Source organism: Oryx dammah, unplaced genomic scaffold (genome assembly GCF_014754425.2).
Source record: "Oryx dammah isolate SB20612 unplaced genomic scaffold, SCBI_Odam_1.1 HiC_scaffold_22, whole genome shotgun sequence".
Taxonomy (NCBI): domain Eukaryota; kingdom Metazoa; phylum Chordata; class Mammalia; order Artiodactyla; family Bovidae; genus Oryx; species Oryx dammah.
The window spans coordinates 14,207,710-14,219,510 of NW_024070206.1; the positions used below are offsets into that span (position 1 = coordinate 14,207,710).

General features: G+C 53.9%; 1 protein-coding gene across 2 annotated transcripts in view; it reads left to right on the top strand.

The window, feature by feature from the left end:
• The window catches only part of ZBTB7C (zinc finger and BTB domain containing 7C), a 304,241-nt gene that overhangs the window by 289,515 nt on the left and 2,925 nt on the right, over nucleotides 1–11,801 (top strand). The window lies entirely within an intron of this gene.

The window sequence follows — 11,801 nt, forward strand, 5'->3', positions numbered from 1 at the left end:
AGGGCCGGGGGCCGGGCGAGATGGAGGCAGGGCTTGGAGGGCCGGGTGGTGGTGGAATGGATCGGGGGCCACCGGATGGAAAAGGGGCCACCGGGATGGAAAAGGACCCAGGTCAGGGGAGTTCCACCGGGGTCCTGGCCGCACAGCAAGCTCATTGTCATAGGTGCTGGGCATTACCAGGCACAGTGATTTTCAAACATTTTCTCATATTACCCTACTAGGTGGAAGGCCAAGATATGAAATACATCTGAGTAGAGCTGTCTGGTTAAGGCGAAAGTAGGGAAGCTCCCACTGCAGACCCAGGGAAGCCAGTTTGACGCTTCCCAATGGTGTGCAGCAACCCCCCACCACCACCTTTTTTTTTTTTTTTTTTGGAGCACAGTCAGCATGCCAGGGCCTGTCCTGAGTGGATTCCTCAGACTACCCCTCCTGCCATGTTCTGGAAGTCAGGGAGGGCCATGGCCTTTGTCGACAGATGGGTGATCTGTCTTCTAGTAGCTAATCAGCCACCCCTAAGCCCAGTTGGGAAATGGCAGAGCTAGGACTTGAACCTCAGTGAGACCCCTGGAGGCCCTTTCAGTCCTATTTGGGGTCAGACCTACAGGATGTGCCTCCTTTTTTGATGTCCCCCTTGACTGTCCATGTTAGGAAGAGGGTTAACTTTATGCTGTTATGAAAGTGGAAATTTGAAATCAGTACATGATAAACCTTTCATCTTCCCTGGGCTGTGTTCCATTCAGTACTAAGTATTATATACCTTCTCTGCACAGCAACTTTTGTGATCAAAACTGACTGGTGGGATCCTTTGGGGTCCGATTTGTCCAGGGCTAGGTTTCGATGGGCCTCTTTGGGAGACATAAGGTCTGTTGGTATCGATGGTGGTCACTGATGTGAGGCTGACCCTCACAGCCGTGTCCACGGTGGGGAAGGTCCTGGTGAGTGCCCTGCGTCAAGGCTTACTCATTTCAGTGTGTCTGTCTGATGTGGACAGAGCCTGGTGGGATCTCCCCTGGGACGGTGACTTCCTAGTCCAGGTCTTGTCCCCACACTGCCACTGTCCCCACCAAAGGAGCCACCTTGAGAAACCCACACTTACTCCAGGGGCGCTGCTGTCACCTTTGGCAGTTTAGCTTTGGGAATCGCTGGGAGCTCATTCTTTTGCTTTTCCTCAGTGGACCCAAAGCTTCAGTTTTGAGGACAGAGTACTGTGTTTTGAATCAGGTAGATTATCAAATCAGTGGCAATGCTTTGAGGGGAAAAACAAGATGAGTCCTGCTAAGTCACGAGACTCGCTCTCTCTGGTGGCTTGAAAACTCTATTTGAGGTTGCCAGCGAGGGTCAGGGAATAGATGACAGTTGTGGAAATAGCTCTGCAGGCTCTTCCAGTGACTGCTTCAAAGGACAACTCTGATTGTTTCCAAGGTGGCCTTGGGTCCCCTCGCAGCTGCTGCTGTGAAGGAAACTCCAGCACACTCTCCCAGCTGCTCCAGGCTGACAGTAACTGGAGAATTTCCAGGTGTTAGAAGGGCAGGGCCCCCCATACCTGGGGTGTGTCCCCTTCCAGCCAGCAGTGCTGACCTCAAGTGCTCACTTCTCTCATTGCTGCAGAGCAGCTGGACCCAAAGTCCCTAAGATTCACCCCCTCTCAGGTACTCTTCACTAATGGCCCTGCCACTCTGATGTCACCCCCGCCTCCCACCCTGCATTCGCCTTAGATCCACAGAATACCTGAAAGGCTTCACAAAAGCACAGCGATGACAGAAGGGAGACAAGCCAGAGCCCAGTCCAATGCAAGTGCAGTTCATGCATCAGGAGCCAGGGCCTCTAGCAGTCTGTGCCTCCAAGCCCAGCCCCTTGGGAATGACTTTAAGACGTGGACAGTCTTCACAGGCCAGATCCAGAAAAGCCAGCCCCTGAGTCCTGCCATCCAGGCTCCACCTCCTTTGCTTGTCCCCTGAGCAGATGGTGGACACTGGGGACACCCCTCCCCACAGGGGAGACCCAGGGCTGTGACTTCAGTGGGAGGTGCTGATTGCAGGGTACCGCACGAGATCCTGCCGCTGCCGCCACCACCCCCCAAGTCCCCATCTCCCTTCCCTCCCCCACTTTCCTCTGGGTCTTTCCCATAGTCCGCTTTCCGTGAGGGCCATGTGGGGCTGAGTCTCTGCCTTCCCTAGGGAAAGTTTTTAACTTGGTCAGTCAAGACAGTCAGACTTCTCACCCTCTTGACACCAGAACATCCTCTGCGTGGGCCTCCTGGCCTAGTTAGCCTCCGTGCTGTGTTACATAGGAGGGTCGCATTCCAGACCCTCCCTCCCAACACATTCCTGCTGATCACTGAGGGTGGCCTCTGTGCCCGCCGCCGGGCTCACCACTCCTCCAGGCCAGAGTAGCCCTCCAGCCCAGGGCCCTGGCCTCCGTTCAGGTTAATCCTGCTCAGCCATCTGGGTCCCCAGGCCTGCTTCCAGCTGAAGCAGCTCCATGCCCACCTCTATCCGCAACTCCCCTCACTCTTTTCCCACTGGGCACTGGCCCTCCTGAGAAAGACCAGAAAAGTTCTGTGACCCCCCCCCAACAGCACCTCCTCAGAGCAGAGATACAGGGAGTGGGGGGAGGTTGGGGACTCTTATTCTCACTGTGGGCTGTGGCTGGACATGATGGACACCCCCTGACACTCCTCCCCATCACATTCCTCAGAATCACTGATTCCTTGCTTCCCTCCTGTCTCCTCCCCAGAGCTGCCCTGTAGGATTCCTTTCAAACATCAGAGAGCCTCAACCCTGACTGTCCAGGTTGGGGTCAACCCTGGCTGTCCAGGATTGCCTGTGACTCTCACTATAGCCGAGTCCCCTCGCAGCCTTTCCGTGGGGACCTCCTTTGCAGCTGACTCCTTACAGCCACCAGCTGTATCCCCACCCTCCTTCCCCAGCTGGAGACTCTTCAGCTCCACTTACAGCCGCAGCTGCTGCCTCTTTGACTCAGAATTCCCAGTTTCCCTTGCAAGGCAAAGTCACTCACTGGACCGGAGCCCGAGAGGCAAAGGGACCCAGGACTTGCTGCCTTCCTTCCTTCTCTTGGACACCACTTCCCTTTCTGGGGCTGAGTCTTCGCCTAATTACAGCTGAGCTTCTGCCCTCTAGACAGGTCTCCTTTCCTCTCTTCTTAATGCTGACCCACTTTCCCTCCCTCCTGGGAGTTACGTCTCCCCGCAAGGTGGCCTTTTGGCTCAGGCTCTGAGTTTCAGCCTCCAGTGCCCACTCCCAGCATGTTCACGCCCCATGGGAACATCATTCCTCATGACTTCAGCAGCACAGCATGGCAGAGGGACCTTGGGTGGGGGGGCTTTCCAACAGAACCCCTTCTGCCCCTATGGTCCCACTTGCTGCTCTCATTCTATGGGTGTCCGAGAAGGGCCTGAGGCCTCCCACCAGCATGTTGTCTATTCCTTGACATCAGGAACCTCACCTCTGGGTTCCTGATTTCAGCCAGACCCTCGGTTGTCCACCACTGGTTTTCCCAGCTCTGAGACAACCCTGGTGCCCCAGAAAAGGCCTCAGTGGCTTCAAACAGACTGTGTATCTCTGGCCCCATGCTGGCCCCTCCTAGCTCTGACCATCCTATGGTCATCTGGGCTCTGAGCCCTCTGTCTGTGCCTGAGTCTATGTGTCCACTCCCCCAGCCTGGTCCAAGGTCACCATTTTCTTCCGGAGGCTGGCCGGGGCCTGTGCCGACTGCAGAGACAGATCCTGATGAAACTGGTCCCGTGGCTCTCACTTGGGAGAGAGAAGAACTCCAGGACTTAGGGCAGAGGCAGTCTGGATCAAGATGCCCCCGACTCTCCTCATCTGAAAGTCTGGAAGCCCAGGCCAAAGGTCGAGACTCCAGGGGCCACCAGAGGTGCCCTAGGATGGGCCTTGAGGAGTGGGGAGCACGTGGGCCGGGGAAGATGGGAAGGTATTTGTCCTCTCTGCGCGTCCTCTAGGATGCTGCTGTGCTTGGAGGGGCTTTTCCCTGCCCACCCACATCGCAGGGCCCTCCTGCTCCTTGCTGCCCCAGCCCCAGTCATCACTGCCACCGGGGCCTGGCCCCGAGTCTGTGATGGCTTCGGAAGACTCTTGGGTCCTCCTGTCCTGCCACATGGGTTCTTGAGTGCGGGCGGCCTGTCCGGGGGGCCCCTAGAGAGCATCACTGGGCAGGGTCCCCTCCCAGCCCCCTACATCCTGTCTGCAGCCTGGCTGTCCCAGGTGCCTGGAGCCACAACTATGAAGTCAAGAAACTGCAGCACTTGAGAAGAGACCAGTCTCCATGACAACAGAGGGCCCACAGAGGCCCTGGAAAAGGATAGGCAACCTCCGTGCCCCGGGGAGTCAGTCTCTGATGCCCCGCGATTCCCCCAGTCTCCACTAATCCCCTATGGACACCCCATAAAGCCTGCGACTTTACCCTCCAACCCCAAAGCCCAGTGCAAGCCAGCTGCTGATTGCTCTGTAGCCCAACAGCTCTTGGCTCTCAAGGCAAGACCAGGAGCCTGGCTGTTACTGCTTTTTTTTTTCTTTTCCTGTATTTTCTTTTTAGTTCTTCCACCCCTGGCAGCTCTGGGGACCTTATTAAGATAATATAATGTCATTAGCAGTGGCAGCAGGAAGAGAATTTTTCTCCGACCATCAGGTTACCAAGAAGTCTGGATGGGTGGTGCTGGGAAAGCGTTCTCCTCCCTGGGAGCCTCCAGGACCCATGACCTCTTCCTTTCACTCAGGGGAATGAGACCACAAGTTCTGGCTCATCTTTCTCGATGAGGAGCATTTGGAGCTGGAAGGGGGAATGCCTATTGGGGCTTGCATGGATGTGACTTGGGCTGGTTCCCCGGTGTGGGGTAATGAGATGAGATGGCAGACCAGGGCACAGGGCAAGAGAGGAGCGTGTCAGATTTGAACTGGGGAGTTGTAAGGAGTGGCCCCACACTGGCAGGCCATAGCCATGACCACCCACTGTACATTCAGTGGTCAGCACTGGGTGGAACTCCAGAGCATCTGGTGGGTTCTTATCCGAGCAGGTTCTGGTACCATCTGGGCCATGTGCTGAATGAGGAGGAAGAGAGCAGGGTCTGGTGGGCAGAGAACACGGAGCCTAGGGTCTCCCGGGGGCTACAACCCCTTGGACAGGGCACGGTGATGAGGAACTCCATTTTCAGGGCCTGGATCTGCCTCTGACTAGCTGTGTGACTTTGGCCAAGCCTCCTGCCCTCTCTGGGCTCAGTTCCCTCACATATCACAAAGGGGTTGAAGCAAGTGCTCCCTAAGTTCACACCCAGGGTTATGACCTCATTTATCACCCAAGATCAGGAAAGCCCTGGACCCATTACAGCACTTCTCTTTGCCTCCACTTCCTCCCAAGAATGATGGAAACTCAGACTTCATGGGCTTTAGTGAGATAAGGTATAATCCCCTGCACTGTTACGCCTCCACTGGAGCTCCTGATTAGTTCTGGCAGGACTGTCCCTGAGCCGGGGTCCCTTTTTTGCATCTGCTGGGGGCCAGTGCTCCTTGCCCATGAATCTGCTGCTTCCTCATCATCTTGCTGTCTAGGCGCCTAACAAGACAGGTCCCCGGGAGCCAGGGACAGGACGGTGGCTCTGCAGGCATGAGGAGCAGCTAAGGAAACAGCACAAACGGTGGCCCTGCCCTGGGAATAACATGCCTGGAAAACAAAGACAGCAAGGACAGCCTCTGGACAAGTGTCCCCATCTGCCAGGAGCGCCTGTGTGGCTGAGTGGGAGCCACAGAATGCAGACGGGGAGACAGGGCCCTCAGAGCTCAGGACTTGCTGGGCAGGCAATGCTCATACGTAAGTGGCCATTAAAGGGCAGGAGAAGGCGATGCAGACACGTGATCCTCTGTGGCTCCCTCCTTGCTCCTCGAGTGACCTGCCCTGGGCTGCAGTGTTCAGGGGCTTTGGAAGGTCAGGGCAAAGAATGAGACCTGGGTGGACAGGGGAAGGTACTATGAAAGACTGCACTTAAGTTTGACCTTGAGGAATCCCGGGGATTAGGAGTGGTAGACATTTCAGGCAGGGCAGTTTGCAAGGGTGAAGGCAGAGCTGAAGGACAAGGGTGCAAGAAAGAGGAGGGCGGGAATGAGGGGCTCACGGCTAGGAAGGAAGAAGCATATCTATGCTTGGACATCTGGTGGGAACCTGAGGATGGAGCGTGGTGTGTCCAAAGATACGCCCAGAATGGGGGAGGAGCCAGGGCTGACCAGCATCCATCCCATAATATGGCAGGCTCTCAGCCAGGGGCACTGGCAGTCCAGCTCCTGCCGGCAGAGATGCAAAGATGCAAAGCTGGCTGGAGCAGGGCCCACTAGGGAAGCAGCGCGTCTGTGTGGTATGTGGGTGCAATACTGTGAGAGGGACAGGGGACTGGCAAAGGAGAGAGGGTGAGTCTTTTTTCCAGCTTTATTGACATATACTTGACATATAACACTGTATATATTTAAGGTGTACAACAGTGATGATTTAATATGCATATATATTGTGAAATGATTACCCACAGTCATATTAGTTAACACACCCACCACCTGACTTAGTTACCTTTTTTTGTGCTGAAAACATCTAAAATCTATCCTCTTAGTAACTTTCAATTACACAATACAGTGTTGTTCACTATAGTCACCAAGGGCCCCCAGATCTTATTCCTTTGTAACTGGAAGGGGTGAGCTTGTAAGGAGACTCCAAAGCTATTTTAAGGGGTGAGTTAGCACAGAGGCCATTTGACAGGGTTGGGGGGCTTGGAAGATTTTAAGGGGAACCACCAGACTCCTAGCTCTGAAGGAAAGTGACAAAGAGTTCAGCTGCTGAGAGTCAGGCTGGAACATTCCAGCTTCACTCATGATGCCTCTGCCAGCAGATCAAGAGTAGAAGTCATGATATATTAAGCCAGCCAGCCAGAGATTGAGTATTAGCCCATTACCCAGATGCAAACACTCTCAGAACACTAAAGGTCTTCCCTAGTGGCTCAGGTGGTAAAGAATCTGCCTGCAATGCAGGAGACCCAGGTTCGATCCCTGGGTCAGGATGATCCCCTGGAGAGGGGAATGGCACCCCCACTCCAGTGTTCTTGTCTGGAGAATCCCATGGACAGAGGAGCCTGATGGGCTACAATCCATGGAGGTCACAAAGAGTCAGATAAAACTGAGCAACTAACAGACACATTGAGCCTCCCATTTTAGAGGTCGGGAAACTGAGGCCCAGGGCAGCTAAGGACCTGGTCTGGTTCTTGGAGTGTGCCAAGCTGGGGCCCAGCTCTGCCAACACACTTGCACATCACATCCATGTGGAAAGGCCATTACTGACATAAGGAGGCTGGGCCACCTTAGAAAGCCATTCCTTCCCTGGAAATGGGCCGGGTTGATCAGTGTTTTCAAGGTCCTGGGAAGCATACTGCTAGCGATGCAGGTTACTCAGCCCCTGATTCAGACATGCTCCTGGTAAACTAAATGATCGCTATTTTTTTTCCAGGACTAACTTAAGAGCTCTGTCCACTCCCCTCCCCACTGCTTGCAGGAAAAGTCTCCCCTGGGGACAGCGGCTCCTGCCCAGGCTGAGCTGCTCCCACAGCTTGGCCCAGCCTTCTGGCCCCGGAGACAGAAGGCTGGCTGCCGATGCCCTGGTGTGACTGTCTGGGCTGCACTTTTTGAGGCAGCCCCTACAGGCCTCAGGCTGGGAATACTCCTTAGAGCCTGCAAACAAACCCCGCCCAGTTAGGCCTCCAGGCCCCTCCAAAAGAGCCTGCAAACAAACCCCGCCCAGTTAGGCCTCCAGGCCCCTCTGCCCCTCACTGCCTGGTACCTTTGGGAAAGCTCTTTGACTTTTCTGAGTCCCCTGCTCTTCTGGGATCCAAGTGAGGAAATTGATCCAGGTGTGTTGAATTAAGTTCATGCAAACCCAGATTCCTGGTCAGTAGGAACTCATGTCTGGCTCTAGGTTCAACTCTGCACAGAGAGGTTAAGTAACTTGCCTAAAGGTCATCCAGCAAGTCAGTGGAAGATCTGCAGCCGGAAGGGGTTCCCACACCCTAGTAGGGGTCCCCTTCCTGCACTACACCTTGCTTGTGAATAATGACCTTCCAGGGTCATTGAGATGGTGTATTCACCTGCCCCAAGCAGGCACTCAATGAAACAAAGTTATAGTCACCTTCTCAGCACTTCTCACACACTTGGGCCAATCGCTACTGAGGTGTGATTTATTTTAGATGCCGGAATGAAAAGCTCAGAAGAGCACTGCATATTTAAAGGAGGCCCTTGACATTTGAAGATTTACTACTTGAATTGTCCACTATTTGAGGGTGACCCTCGGGGTCGATACTATTAAATGTATATAATAGTAAATTTTTTTAATCGACCTTATACGGTTGCAGTGAGGACTGAAAGAGAGGATGTATTTAAAGCCCCACTGGTGACTCTCCACCAGGCCCTGAATCTCCAGGATGAAGTCTCTCAGCCAGTGAGTGAGCCTGGCCGAGCACCGAGCATCAGCGTCTCATCAGAGCCTGCGCGAGTGTGTGGGGTGCCAAGTCACAGACCCCAGCACTGTACAGCATCACTCCAGGGGTACAGACAGCACTTTGCACCCCACCCTTACTTGTTCACACAGGCCACAGTGCAGGACTGAGGACAGAGGCCTGGGCTCTTCTAGTCCCAGCTCCGTCATTATCCTTCTGGTGACCTTAGGGACTTCACCTCCTTGGGCCACCGTTTGCCCCCCAGCCAAGTGAAGGATTAACCTAGGCAGGTGGTTCTCAGACCAGCAGCAGCAGCAGCAGTGGCATCTGAAAGCTTGTTCAAAATGCAAATTCTCTGCTCTCTCCCCACAGACCTCCTGACTCAGCCTGTCTGGGAGGGGAGCCCAGCCCTCCGTGTTTCATCAAACCCTGATAATGGCTCATTACCTTTGAGGCCCACTAGCCTAGACGCTAAATCCCCTTCCTGCTCCAAAATCCAATCACCTGGATGAAATGTGGATTACAGAGACCCTAAGAGCAGGATGCTGGTGGGGGAGGGCACATGAGATGTCACAGCAGGGTACTCATTGTGCAGTTGAGGGGCAGCTGGTGGGTTGTGGGCAGGGCAGGGACCCAGGGGTGGGGGATTCTGGTGTGTGGAGAATACCAACCCTCCCTTCCTCCTCCCTGCCTGCCCCCCTCGCCACCCTCACCTCCCAGGTGCCCGCCCGCCTTCTAGAGACGGATCCATCCTCCTGATCCTCTCCCCTGCTCCCCCTCAGCATGCTCCGCCCCTGGGGAGCTAGTCAGAAAAACACGAGAGCCAGCGAGACCTCTAGTGGCCAGGGGGACACCAGGCAGCCAGGACCCGCTCCCGCTGGCATCCTGGGCTGCTGCTGAGTGTGGTTTAAATCTGGCCATTTTAGGGCGGGTGCCTGGGCTCCACATCTGCTCCAACCTCAACCCTGAGCCAAAAATGACAGGCAGACGCTCCACCCAAGCCACACCTGCAGGGAGGAGGTGGGAGATGACACAGCTTCCTGGCCTGAGGGGCCTGGTCAAGGAAGGCGCAGAAGGCCGCAGAGAGTTCTCATGGCTCCACAGACTCCACCTCGGCCAGCCTGAAAGGCTCCTTTAGCTGGTTTAGGCGGCATTCAGTCTTTATAAAAACAGCCTTGAGATGTCAGTCCTCCTTTCAAGATTACCAGGAGGTGTGTGGAATCCAGCTCAACATGAACCCAAATTTCTGTGCATCATCTCTGCACACCAGGAACTGACGCCTCACGTGAGGTTCAACTCTTGCGCAGAGAGGTTGTTACTCACCTAAGGTCACTCAGTTAGTAGTGGGTCTGCAGCTGGAGTAGGGGCTCCCACAACACCCTATGGGAGGCGTTCCGCCACATCATAGCTTACCTCTGAATAATACCACTTAAACCCTGCAAAGCCTTGTCCTAGCTTAGGCTGCATTCTTGTTGCACCTGGCTCTTTTGTAAACCCTGGAATTGTCTGCAGACAAAGAGGAGAGCCCAGGGCTGGAGCTAAGAAACCACAGCACAGGAGACTTGAACAACGTGTGCCTGCTATCTGGAACTCTCAGATTAGTGCTGAGGACAGGCAGGTCTCAACAGCCCAGGGGCTGGGATGGGACCAGGTGAACCCAGAGGGAAGACCCTGTTGCCTGGAAAGGGCGGAGCTGAAAGTGCAATCCAGTATCAGAAGTGGCTGCCTGCTTGGAGGACAATTGAAAGATTGCTGACTTTCGGGGGGCCTATGGCCCCAGAAAGTCTATTTTCCATTGTGTGAGACAGGCCCTGACGGAGTGGGTGCTTCATTCGCTCTGATCTTATTCCTAAAAGGTGTTCTGGAGTGACAGAGGCCTTTCAGAACCCAGCTCCACTCTACTCTCTAATCCAGGGGAGGAACCACACCTGTTTGGAGTAGTGCAGTAATTGAAGGCGGGCTTCCCAGGTGGTGCTGGTGGTAAAGAACCCATCTGCCAGTGCCGGAGATGTAAGAGATAAGGGTTTGATCCCTAGGTGAGGAAGAGTCCCTGGAGTAGGAAATGGCAACCCACCCCAGTATCCTTGCCCAGAGAATCCCTTGGACAGAGGAACCTGGCAGGATACAGACTATAGGGTAAGAGTCAGACACGACTGAAGTGACTTAGCGCGCACGCACACACACACACACACACACACAGTTCAGTTCAGTTCAGTCGCTCAGTCGTGTCCGACTCTTTGTGACCCCATGAATTGCAGCATGCCAGGCCTCCCTGTCCATCACCAACTCCCAGAGTTCACTCAAACTCATGTCCATCAAGTCGGTGATGCCATCTAGCCATCTGTCATTCCCTTCTCCTCCTGCCCCCAATCCCTCCCAGCATCAGAGTCTTTTCCAATGAGTCAACCCTTCGCATGAGGTGGCTAACGTACTGGAGTTTCAGCTTTAGCATCATTCCTTCCAAAGAACACCCAGGACTGATCTCCTTTAGAATGGACTGGTTGGATATCCTTGCAGTCCAAGGGACTCTCAAGAGTCTTCTCCAACATCACAGTTCAAAAGCATCAATTCTTCGGCGCTCAGCTTTCTTCACAGTCCAACTCTCACATCCATACATGACTACTGGAAAAACCGTAGCCTTGACTAGACGGACCTTTGTTGGCAAAGTAACATCTCTGCTTTTGAATATGCTATCTAGATTGGTCATAACTTTCCTTCCAAGGAATAAGCGTCTTTTAATTTCATGGCTGCAATCACCATCTGCAGTGATTTTGGAGCCCCCAAAAATAAAGTCTGACACTGTTTCCACTGTTTCCCCATCTATTTCCCATGAAGTGATGGGACCAGATGCCATGATCTTCGTTTTCTGAATGTTGAGCTTTAAGCCAAGTTTTTCACTCTCCTCTTTCACTTTCATCAAGAGACTTTTAAGTTCCTCTTCACTTTCTGCCATAAGGGTGGTGTTATCTGCATATCTGAGGTGATTGATATTTCTCCCGGCAATCTTGATTCCAGCTTGCGCTTCTTCCAGCCTAGCATTTCTCATGATGTACTCTGCATATAAGTTAAATAAGCAGGATGACAATATACACCCTTGACGTACTCCTTTTCCTATTTGGAACCAGTCTGTTGTTCCATGTCGTAGTTGAAGGTAAATTGTACCCAGAGTCCCATTCCTGGGGGTTGACACCACGGCAGTAGGGAGCCTTGGCTTATTCTTGAGGGAGGGCAGCAGAGAGCCAGGGGCGGCCCCTGGGGTTGCAGGCAGGGACTGACTCGGGCTCTGTGTTGCAGGCAGGGACTG